This window comes from Amblyomma mixtum, chromosome 2 (assembly GCF_055824585.1).
Source record: "Amblyomma mixtum isolate Tamu chromosome 2, ASM5582458v1, whole genome shotgun sequence".
Lineage (NCBI taxonomy): Eukaryota > Metazoa > Arthropoda > Arachnida > Ixodida > Ixodidae > Amblyomma > Amblyomma mixtum.
This window is the reverse complement of record NC_143013.1, coordinates 60,633,706-60,645,962: the sequence shown is the minus strand read 5'-3', so window position 1 is coordinate 60,645,962 and position 12,257 is coordinate 60,633,706. Positions and strand designations below refer to the sequence as shown.

Sequence of the window (12,257 nt, the reverse complement as noted above, 5' to 3'; positions counted from 1 at the left end):
GCCGAGCGTTGTTATACATTTAGTTTTTTGTTTCGCGTTACTGCATTTGTCGCGGAGGGTTTGGTGTACAAACGGTTTTCGCGACCATAAGAAGTTGGTCATCCCGGCATTCGGAACTTTGTGGCGCGTGCGTTCAGCGCTTGCGCATTGCAGTTGCTGCGCCGCGAAAGGCGATACGAGATGTGCATCACCCATCAGCGGCGCTTGACAGATATCAATGCGGCACCTGGCGCCAGTTCTGAGCTACGTACGGCGCGCGTAAGGTAGGAATGGCAGTACAGAGACGCCTGAAAAGGGCGAAAGAGCGAGGGTGTGCCGCTGGATGGCGCAGAACGCAGTTTTGCCACGCTTTCCCACGTCCCGCAATATTCTGATCGCGACAGTACGTATAAACCAGGTTTTTCAAGGTAGCCTGCCACTAGTGTTTAAAACTTGGCTTTGAGTTAAAAGGATGGCTTTTTCGTAACAGGAACAATAGTGTAGAGCACCCCGGACAACGAGTGAATCGTGTTAACTAGAAAGCCGATTACCTAAATTGTAATAATCCTTTCTTGCCTACAAAATCATATTTTTAAAAATTGGTGGCGGACTTCCCTGAAACGCACCGTATATTGTTTGGGTGCGCGGGCACTCGTAGACACCAGGATGCTGTACTTATTTCACTCACTTTCTACGTAAGGGCAAGGAATGATATCGGGAAGGCGGTTTTTTGGGGGTGCGGCATTTGATCGCCCTCTAATATTTCGGCATTTTGTTCCAGATATCTGTTCCTTTTTGTGGCGGAATGTGCAGATTAGGTTAGGAAGACGCCTGCACCTTAAGTAGCGAAAAGGCATTAGTATAGCGACCGCGAAATTGTTACTGATTTTCGGTATACAGTCCGGAGGCTATACACGTCTAAAGGCTGAAATTTTGCACTTGGCGTGGTATCCGTGGGGGAGTGACCGTAGAGTATCTTTTTTTTTTAAATATTGCCGAATATAGCAAGAAATTCCCAACGCTTATTTTATTGCTGAAGTTTTGTGATACTTGAGCTTTGTGCGCACGTATATTTTTGCGCATAGATTGCACACGTGACTGCTGCTGGCTTTGTACTTTGTGCGGGCAAACAATATGAAAAAAAAACGGAGCCTAAATCGAGCCCTGCGGACTTCGGATTTTATGCCTGAAGTTACGGAAATAGTCTTCCCACCTTGTACCAATTTCAGCGTATTTGCTGGCAAGGGGGTCATTTTTTTTTTAATTTCTAAGGTTTGGTTGTACGGACATTAGGCTTACACCGAATTTCCAGTGCTGGTGGGACTGAACGACTTCCGAACCTGCTTCTTGCATAACGACAGCCGTTGCACTCACGGTCCACACCATGCAGCTCTATGCCCTAACCGTGAAGTAGGAACGATATAAATCACAAAGTTCACTTGCTTTTGGGGTGGGCGTGGCAGCACGCTGGGCGCAACAGTATTTTATAGAGGCTCGTGTAATTGAAAGTCTGCGGTGCCGCTTTCACACTGCTTGGTCGAAGTTTACGTTAATAATTTTTTTTTACTTCAGCAGCCAGCGCCTCAAGAGCCCACAAGCTTGATTTGGAAGTCGCAAATTTCGTTGCTGCCAGGTTCTCGTAGCGTTCGCGACGTTGAACGTCACAGCGGCGAGAAGTGGATATTTTTAAATAACCATATGTTCATAGCGAGCCCTACACTAAACACCATGTGTGAAAAGGGGAAAAAAAACAGGAGCCTCACCAGTTGCGTAAAGACGCATCCGTGATCCGTTGTCTCTCACTATAGCCCAGTGTCACCAATCTGGCAGTGCGCGTTGCTGTTCACAGATCGAATGAACAGGAACAGGAAGCGCTACATACAAATAGTCGTCTGAGTCAGCGCGATTTACCAGGCATGCGCAGCACACCAATGATATCTATCGACCGGTTTCACGAATGACTGCGGCGCAGAATGCTAGAAGTAAAAGCCGGCGTTACGAAGTGGCTTTGTGTGCCGTTATCGATGGGAACGCTATTGTAACAACGGACGGATTTAGCAGGAAGGTATAGGTTCACGCATGCAAGGCAAGAGCTGTATTGTAGGACAATACTGAGCTAGGGTAAGGTTTCTGGGGTTACCTGAAAGGCCGACCGCTTGAGGGAAGGGGGATACTGTCTCTTCCAAGAACTGCGCATTCCTCGATCGTGATGACAGCGTAAGGTCGAAAGACTTTATCCATAGTGACTCATGCCCTGCTCTCTACTCTTGACCCCGTTTTAAATGCCCCACTAAATTACAGCCGACGGAAGGGTGAAGGATCTCAACCTTTTATCGAGACGGAGGTTAACATTGTTTGCGGGTGGGAGATGGCCGCGGCTAGTGCAGGACAAGGTTAATTGGAAAGTTATAAAAGAAGCCTTTGTACTGCAGTAGGCGTAGTCAGGTTGATAATGGTGACAAGGTATGCTTTGGCAGGGTCACAACCCGAACTACCTGGATGTACGAAATTGAGAGTACGGCCGGGGCTTTAGGAGAAGAGAGTGTTTAATTGCATAGCTAGATGTGAGGAAAGTTGCCAAAAAAAGTTGACACACAAGGTGATACAAACACATCGGCCCTTCTTTTAACCACATTCTTGCAGAAGTTGGCCCACGCTCAAATGTTTCAAAGGACCCCCCAAATTTTGGAGATCAGTCTACCCTTGAACACAGATTAAGGTGGATTAAGGTAGAAGAGTGATCGCTTCAGTAAAATTGTATATGATACCACATAGAAAGGCACTCGAACATTCTAGTCCTCAGACTTTCAAATATGGCGGTAGTGACGTCACCACCCTCTGGACCTATCAGGGGACTTCATTTAGGAGAAATCGGGTGGTTTTTTGCAAGACAACTTAATTGCTATCGCATAAGTTTTAGAATTATTGGGTATAGCAGGTGAATTATTTCTGATTAGTGGCGAATTAGGATTAGGGTGGATTAGGGTGTACGAGAGGGTCGGTTTAGTATAATCCCGTATTATAATCAAATGGAAGTTACTCGAGCATTCTAGGCCACAGATTTCAAAATTTGGCGGTGGTGAAGGCGTCACGACCCACTCGATCAGTCATGAAACTTTGTTGCGGAGAAATGCGGTAGCTTTTGCAAGACAACATAAGTACTACCGCATCAGTGAATTGGTGGGGATTGAGAGGATTAAGGTGGAGACGTAAGGATTAGTGGGTGGTTTAAGGTAGAAGCGTGAGCGGGGTTAGTATAATCCTATATGATAAGCCAATAGAAGGTACCTGAGCATTTTCGTACTGCCCAGATTTCCAAATTTCGTGATGATGATGACGTCACAACCTTCCCAACCAATCAGAGAATTTCATTATGAAGAAATCTTAGAATAAATCCGGCAGAGCTATCTATGGCAATCGATAAGCGCGAGATAGCCACCTTGTATACACAATTACTTGTGACCTCGAGAGTACCAGAAGCTTGCAAGAACACTAACATCTTAATTCATACGAAAGGAGACGTCAAGGATTTGAAAAATTACATACCGATCAGCTTACTGTCTGTTGCCTATGAGGTATTTACTAATGTAATCGCTAATAAAGGCTGGACAACCCCAGACTTCAATCAACCAAACGATCAGGCAGGCTTTCATAAAGGGTACTCGGCAGTATACCATATTCGCACTATCAATCCGGTGATAAAGAGATGCGCAGAATATAATCAACCACTATATATAGCCTTTATTGATTACGGAAAGGTATTTGACACAGTTGAAACTCCAGCAGTTATGCAGGCATTGCAGAATCATGGTCTAGAAGTGCCTTATGTAAAAATACTGGAAGATAGCGGGTCCACAGCTACCATAGTCCTCCATAAAGTCAGCAATAAAATTCCAATAAAGAAGGGCGTCAGGCAGGGAGACACAATCTCGCCAATTCTATTCACCGTCTCTTTACATGAGGAATTCAAAGCCGTGGATTGGGAACAGTTAGGGATAAGAGCTAATGTAGAATACCTTACTAATCTGCGATTCGCTGATGACATTGCCTTGCTGAGTCACTCAGGAGATGAGCTGCAAAAAATGATCAATGAGTTAGACATGAAGTGCTTAACGAGAGGTTCGCATGCAGAAAACCAAAGTAATGTTCAACAGTCTCAGAAGAGAGCAGCAGTTTACATTACAGTTGGTAGCGAGGAGCTGCAAGAGGTAAGGGAATACGTCTACTTAGAGCAGGTAGTGAGCGCAGAGGCGGATCACGAAAGTGAAATACCTAAAAGAATAAGAATGGGGTGGAACCGCATTTCGCAGGTTTTCTCAGATCATGAATTTACCAATAGCCCCCAAGTAAAAGTACATGACAACTGTTCTTACCGATGTTTACCTGTGGGGCGAAAACGTGGAGGCTAACAAAAAGGGTTCAGCAAGGACAGCGCAGCGAGCTATGGAAAGAAGAGTGGTAGGTGTAACGTTAAGAGACATATATTAGTGCGGGCAGAAGAAAAAAACAAACAAATATAATGTTGCCCTGCCCTCAAACGTTAAGAAATAGGAAGAAGGCAGAGTGGGTTAGAGAACAAACGCGGATTAATGACATCGTAGTCGAAATCAAGAGGAAGAAGTGGGCTTGGGCAAGGCATGTAATGCGAAGGCAAGATAACAGCTGGTCCTTATGGGTAAAGGAGTGGATTCCAACAGAAGGGAAGCGTATCAGGGTGCGGCAGAAAGTTAGGTGGGCGGATGCGATGAAGTTTGCGGGGATAAGGTGGCCGCAGTTGGCAGACGACAGGCTTATGAGAGAGATTTTGGAGAAGCTTTTGCCCTCAGTAAGCGTAGTCAGGCTGATGATGATGATTGTAGGCTTTACTGTTACTGCATGTTACTGCAATAAAAGTGTAGTACGTGCGGTGCATATAGTTCTCGGGAGCTTTTTTTTCTGAGCTTAGGAAAAGTAACGAACATCTCATGCAGGTGCGAACGATGAGAAACTTGAGCAATTGTCGGCTGGGAACAAAACCGAAGTTCCAAGCCAAAACAGTCTTAACGCATCTGCCATACATAAGTAAAAGAGCAAGCTGCGGCCTTGCAAGCTCGCTATCAAAAAGGTTGACGCAAATCTCCTGTGCATAGGGTCAATGCGCTCCTCTCATCGCGCGTGTTCTCTCTTTATCTCGCTCGCTCGGATTAGCTGCTGCACGTGTGGCAAGGAAACGTTATCTGCGCGTAAAAAGCAGGACGCTATTCAGAGGACTATGTGAGTGCCTTGCCACGCAGTTCCTATTGTGAACTCGATGGCCCCATTGTGTTGCAAAAAGTGAGCGATTAAAGCATTCATGAAGAGGATCCTGTGAGGAACATGTGGAATTATCATATTTATTTGCGCTAGGGCGTCTGAGCACCAGAGACAAAGAGCGCCAGAGACTGAAATATTTTATGGCACGGAATGAGTATTATTAAACATTTAGTGCGTTTGATTCTGTAGTCAAAAGAACAATGAGTTGTCTGCAAAATAGGACAACTTCATAATTATGCACTCTGTATAAAAATAAAATTCCAGGTTCGTGCAAACTGCTCACCTAAAAGGGACGGCGTCTAAAATGGAATTTGGTTTAAAAAGTTGAATGGGATACACTGTTTGCACAGTTCAGGAAAACATGCTTTCTGATTGCTCTCTCCTCGACTACATTCAATAACAGCATGCACAACAAAGCCAAATTTATCATATACAGGGTGACAGTTTGACTTGAGTAGATACGGGTGCATCCGGTATGTAGGGCTCATCCTCAACTTGTGAAAGCCACTTCAGCGGACCGATTTTGCAGCCATTCTTTTCAGTAACCGACATGAGGCATGATAGCATGAAGTTTATCGTCTGTGTCTTTGTCCCATTCAATTTTCCGCATTTTGTTATCCTATGTTTAATGCATTGCATGTAGACGTGGTAAGGAATGTGAGTAATATCAATAGCTATTCTCATATTTTTCAACGTTGATTAATTCAAAGGTGAGTTCGGATCCAAAACACTGTTTTTGCGCAACCTCTATTCAGTGGCGCTGAAAGGGCTCAGCCAACGCGTTTCATCCTTTCCCGTTACTCTCGGTATCAAAGTGTAAGAGCACTGAAACTATCACTCCATCTCTCGCCTCTGGTCATGCGCAGAAAATTCAGCCGTTTATCCTTTTTCCATACTATCTACGACAGCAACACACCATTTTCAAGCTCTCATCTTCTCCCGGCACCGCACACATCGGCTCGTGTAGATCACATGTAGAAGATTAAACCTATTTTCGCTCGGACAGAACGATACAAATACTCACCTTTGCTCTTGTCTATCGAAGAGTGGAATTCGCTTCCTTCTAGCATTGCGACTATCGCTGAAACATCATCATTTCAAACAGCTCTTTGGTCCTATTTAGAAAATTCTAACATATGTTGATGTGCGTTCTTTTTTTTTTATCACTGTGTGATTCACTTCTTATGTTTTGTTTTTTTTTCTTCGTTGCTCCAGTGTGCGTGTGTGCTGGCCGTAACATTCCGCGAAATGTTAGATGCTGTGTTTAGTAACTTTCGAAGCCGGAATTTTTCTTGATTTTTTGTGGGGTTTGCTACATGTGCATTTTTTCAAATTCCTGATATTAGCCTTTTTTTTCCTTCCTCTTATTAACTTGTACCTGCCTTCTTAACTTGTTTACTTCTGTTTTCAGCCGTTTGTATTCTGTGTTGTATATCTGTTGTTTTCTTTGATGAATCCCCCCCTGTGTAATGCCCGCATTGGGCCTTTAGGGTATTGAAATAAATATGAAGGTTTTGCTGTTCAATTTTCTAAAACCTTAGAAACTGTCATGAGCATCGCGCCCATTTCAGTATTGAAGGCAGTGTTGTACTTGTTTATGGTTCCGGTTGCCACGAAATTTGACTTTCTCGACTAGTTATGTCCACTGGAGGGATTGCTTTGCCTGCATTCTTTCGAAAGTGCAAGCCAAATTTTGTCGAGCCACAGCAGCGAGGCTAATCGCGTTTTCGAAAATTTAAAAACTGAAATGGCTATTAATAACGACCGGCTACAAACATCTAATTGAAACTAGGCGCCTAACTCTAGAAGTTAAAAGTTAATTACTAAAAATTAGTTAGCTCGCTTACTAGTTAAGACGGTTCGTTGGTTTTCTAGTGTAAGTCAACACTGGTAACAGTATGACGCAAAAGCCACATTCTTACCCCAGAAAAGCCTAGTGTTGAAAATTTTTGACAGTGTTTGCTGAAACAACCGGTACAAGCTCCGAACTAGGCTAGTTCGAAAGGCTGCAACGGAAAAACGAAAACCCCTGTGATGTACTGGATCGACAACGATTATACGCACAAGGGGTGAAATGCGGGCCAGTTGGTACATTGTAAACGGACATTGTAAAACAGTAACACAAGACGACGGACAAGAAGAGTGGACACACCACAACGACTGGACTGACAAATGAAGTTTATTAGAAAATACATAGTCCGATCAAGGCCAGCAGAGCATGCGCAACAGCATCATCACAAATCACTGAGCATCAGAGACAAGAGACAAGAAATCTCATCTATCGTAAACGACCTAAAAAGGCAAATTCTTTTTCGAGTAAGCGCACCGAGGTTGTGCTAACCCAATCATGGCCTGACAAACCGATATGATATGCTTCCAAGATTTCCCGCTCCTGTTTTGCCTTGCCTCTACCAAGAATCGTTACATTGCGCGTGCGTGCGCGCGCGCGCGCGTGTGTGCGTGTGTGTGTGTGTGTGTGTGCGCGCGCGTGTGTGCGTGCGTGTGTGTGTGTGCGTGCGTGTGTGTGTGTCTGCGTGTATGCGTGCTTGCGTGTGTGTGTGTGTGTGTGTGTGTGTGTGTGTGTGTGTGTGTGTGTGTGTGTGTGTGTGTGTGTGTGTGTGTGCGTGCGCGTGTGCGCGCGTGCGTGCGTGTGTGTTATAACTAAGGCAATCATGCGCTAAGTTATTAAAGGGAGAACGAAAGTGTGTTGTGCAAAAATTTACATTAATATGAATAATCAATGGCGGTGCACATGCAGGGCATAAAAAGTTAGTTTGTGCTGTATAGTGATGACTAACACCAAATATTTTAGAAAGGGCTAATAGTGCTAGCTTTAAAGGAAGTCGGATAACCTCTGCAACAATCCATGGCTGGGCAAGGAAGGTTGTAGTGCCTAAAATATGATACACAGATCTTGCGTGGCGTGGCATTCCGGTTAGCTAAAGGGTGCATGACCTTCATACCTGTCTCAATGTTGGGGAACGCTTTGAAGGACTCCGGACTCCCTATCTCGCGCAAATGTGAAGTGAACGCTGCCTTGAACGTTTATGCTACTTGCATGTTACTGAGCTCGAGAATCTTTGACGGCAATCGATTTTAGCACACAGTGTGATTTTAGACGTTTTGTTGTCGTAATAATACCCATTTAAGGCTTTAATATCATAGGCAACAGAGCCGTAAGTTCTATGTCACCTGTCATGGTCTCTTATCTTTCCAGATTCACGATGCTTTTATGCTATTTCAATTTGCGCATTAAAACAAAGCTCTCGGAGCAAGTGCTTGCTTGAACGTTTCCTGCTACTTCAAGCCCAGTATTCGCATATTGTCCATCTCCCGTTCCTACTCTTGCTGTTGCATTGATGAGAGTTTTATTGTACATTTCATTTGGCCGGCTAGCTTCCTGTCCTGATATTGCAAATCTCTGTCCTCCATATCATCTGAAAAGCAAACGTGATTGCACTGGGAACATGCAGGACTATCTACAGCACGCTTACGTGATTTCTGCAAACCAGGCAACTAGCTTATAACATACTGTACGTATAGATCTTAAAAACATCTGTCCTGAGCTAGTTCAGGTACATCTTGTTGAGTCGCTATTTTGACTTTGGATTGTGCGTCGTAGCTTTCGGATAATAAAAAAAAAAATCAGGGGAGCACTTTGCCGATCTAAACTGCGCAGAGGCGAAAGCCTTTAACCATCTCTGTCGCTGCCCTTTACCTGTCAACTGTTGAAGATCGTTTGGCGACTCTTGCTGCTGACTCTGTCCGGAACGAGTCCTGTTTCGAGACTGTATCTTTATCGACACGTTTCTATTGAAAGGAGACGTTTGGAGACTACATCTGCGACCATTCCTTTGTAGGCGATTCTGACGCATCTGCTCAGCATTCTGGATCCTCTCGGTAGGCGTGGTGTTCAGACTCTTCAAACACTTCCGTTTGGCATCGCGAGCGCGTTTCGTAGCGGGAATATTGGAGCGCGCCCGGGCGGCATCCTTCCTCGACCAACGTTCAGAGAGCAACTGAGAAGACAGCTCTGGATGGTACGACCATTTCGCAATTTTGTGACGTCATTGCGCATGCGCCGTTGTTAAACCGCCTGAGGATTGCGCTTGGGGCACTGCGCAGCGTGATCGTTGAGTGGGTTTTTCGCGTTAATTAAGGAATTACCATTAAACAATTAACTATATATCACTAACTAATTATCATTAACTACTATTCTTACATCTACTACTACATCATTAACTATCATTACTGACTTTTCAAGTAACCATTAACCATTCTTACCATCATGCTGATGAATGACATGTGCCGCGGACTCACGGACGCAAGGACGGACGGACGGACGGACGCGCTGGCGAGTCATGAGTCATAGAAGGCTTTCGGCTTAACATGACTTTTAATAAAACTTTGCACTCTTGCTATTTTGATCTGAGAAAACCCGATCAAAACAATTTTCCTTAGCTCGTAAATCTCAGGAGCTCGAAGAAAGCTCCCAAAAAGGAAGTAAGCGGATTAGAACTTTACCTCTCGGGCATCACTGGAACTAGCAAGGCATGTTCGTATGTTTACCGTTTTCAATTCAGCGTGACGCATGAGGCGAAGACGAAGGAAGAAGACACAGCGAGCGCTGAGTGTGTGAAAATTACCTTGGTAGTCAGCACTTGTGTCTGCTGTATTCGTCCCTGCTTCGTGTGTCACGCAAGACATGCGCTAAAACCTCGCGCCATAACATCAGCTTACAAAATGGCGCTGGATGTGCACCACAAGCCGCAAATTTTGAACGGATTCACTTGTATGAAAGCAACGCTACCACCATAGAGTTAAGACGGCATGGCGGCGGCGATAAAGAAACAACATAACCAGAGAACAAAGTAAACAAATGTTTCGCGGCAACACATCAGCCTCGAGGAACATCAGCCCGACGATGACGAAATTAGAAGGCGCCGACCAAAAGAAAGGATGAGATGACGTTTCGGCTCCCCCACGGGAGCCGATACGTCATCTCATCCTTTCTTTTGGTCGGCGCCTTCTAATTTCGTCATGTACCATCCCGACCAGACGGGTTTCCGTCAAACACTAGACTTCAATCAGCCCGACGAGTGCGTAGAAAAATAAAAGGCAGTTAAGAGAAACAAGGGAGCAAAGAATTGCGTTTCTTGGCATGTGCATTAGGCTTCGGGCGCAAGACGTGCACTCTTCCTAGGGGTGCGCGGTATCGCTGCGATACCGTTGGTACATCAGGATATCGCAGGTACGTCGTCGTTTAGCAGGTTTAGCCAAATCGCAAACGCCAAATTACGCGTACGGTACGCATGCCATAATGCAGTCGCTGCAGCATCCCTCGCCATAGCAACCGCAGCACCGGTGCTAAATGTTCCCAATCCAGATGAGTACAGGAACGATGACTGCCACCACGTATTACTCCGACGGTGTCATAAGCGTAAGGCGCACCTACCATTTAATCTTCCGTGGGTAAAACAGGCAAAAGTAGTTAAACACAAGCCAAGAGGCATAAAACTCTCTTTGCAGGATGACCCCCGAAACGCCACGTAGAGCGGCATGATCACAGTTCCTTTAAATTTCTGCAACCTTTATTTTTATGCGTAGCATATTGCAATCACTCAGTTCAGCCCTTCGGCGCGGCCGGGCAGCCACCAAACCACGTGACGTCACGTCACCACGTGACGTGACGTCACCAAACCGAGTGAAAAAAAAGATAAAAAGAAAGAAAAGGGGGAAAAAGAAAAAGAAAGAAAAAAAGGACGGCTGAGCATGGTGGCGGTTGTCACCGCCCCGTTTCAAAGGGGGCGCTCCTATCCATCCATCCATCATTCCATACGTCAAGGAGGAAAAGCTGCTGAGAAAATCGAGTGCCGCCAAGCAATACGTCGCGCAAAAAGACCGCGCAATATGCAACGCATTCTTGGCTTAACTAAGCTAAGCCTGGGCATATTTTTTTTTACTTTTCGCGGTCGTTATGACTTACTTCAGTTTTTTTTTTTCGAGGTTGTTTTATCGCTATGCTTTATGTGTAACTGGCTCTTGCCACCTGCTAATCAGTAATGGCGTAAAAAAGAGGCTATCGGTTGTATTTGCTCGCCTCACTCTAGATTCTTCACATCAGGCCAAAACACATCTCCTCATCTGCCTCTGAACTGATTAGCGCCCATTTTACAAGCCAGGTAATGCGACTGGCCACAACTACGACCGGCCGCCGGGTCTTAGAAGACTTAAACATTAGCTTTCCGCAGCAAGCGGCTGAGAGACAAGATATACCTAAAGAGTGGAAGAGCAAATTTCTTACGCTTCCCCTTCCCAAAAACATGCACCCTCAGCATCATCAGGCTAGACGAGTCGCGAGGAGCAAGAAGATGAACGAGTGCTATTCAACAGAAGGAGCCTTCTTCGTGGACGCTGCGGGTCCTGTACAAGGCATATCAACAATCTCAGTGGTGCACCAAATGCAAGTCGTGGACGGGCTTTCAGTTCGTAACGGAGATACACAGGCTATGGAGGAAGTAGCGATAGCCCTAGCCGCAACGCACTCCGCATCGAAATACATAGTTACAGATTCCCAGGCGGCTTATAGAAACTATATGTGTGGCAGAATCACGCCGCTAGCCTGCAAAATTCTTAGTCAATGTAGGACTTCAGCTGAACAGAAGGAATTAATATGGGTACCAGGTCACCAGGGAGTTGAAGGAAACGAGCGCGCACACGCTTCGGCCCAAGCTTTTCTTCCCCGGAATCCTTTTACGTCCTCCCTTACTGATTCAGGCTCCCCCTCTCCATTAACAACATATTCAGAACATTTGCGCCTTGAAAGGCAGACACTCCCGAGGCCCGCTAAGGGTCTCAGTAAATCAGAGGAATGTCACCTTCGCAGGCTACAAACTATGTCTTTCAATAATCCAGCTACGCTTCACGCCATCGAGCCCGAGTCCTTTTCGGCACAGTGCAAATTTTGTGGCCAGAAGGCAAACTTA

At 45.4% G+C, this 12,257-nt stretch overlaps 1 protein-coding gene across 1 annotated transcript in view; it reads right to left on the bottom strand.

Annotated features, from left to right (window-relative positions):
- Window positions 1-12,257, bottom strand: part of LOC149359488 (sulfotransferase 1B1-like) — a 47,851-nt gene that overhangs the window by 29,944 nt on the left and 5,650 nt on the right. The gene's annotated exons all lie outside the window — the stretch shown is intronic.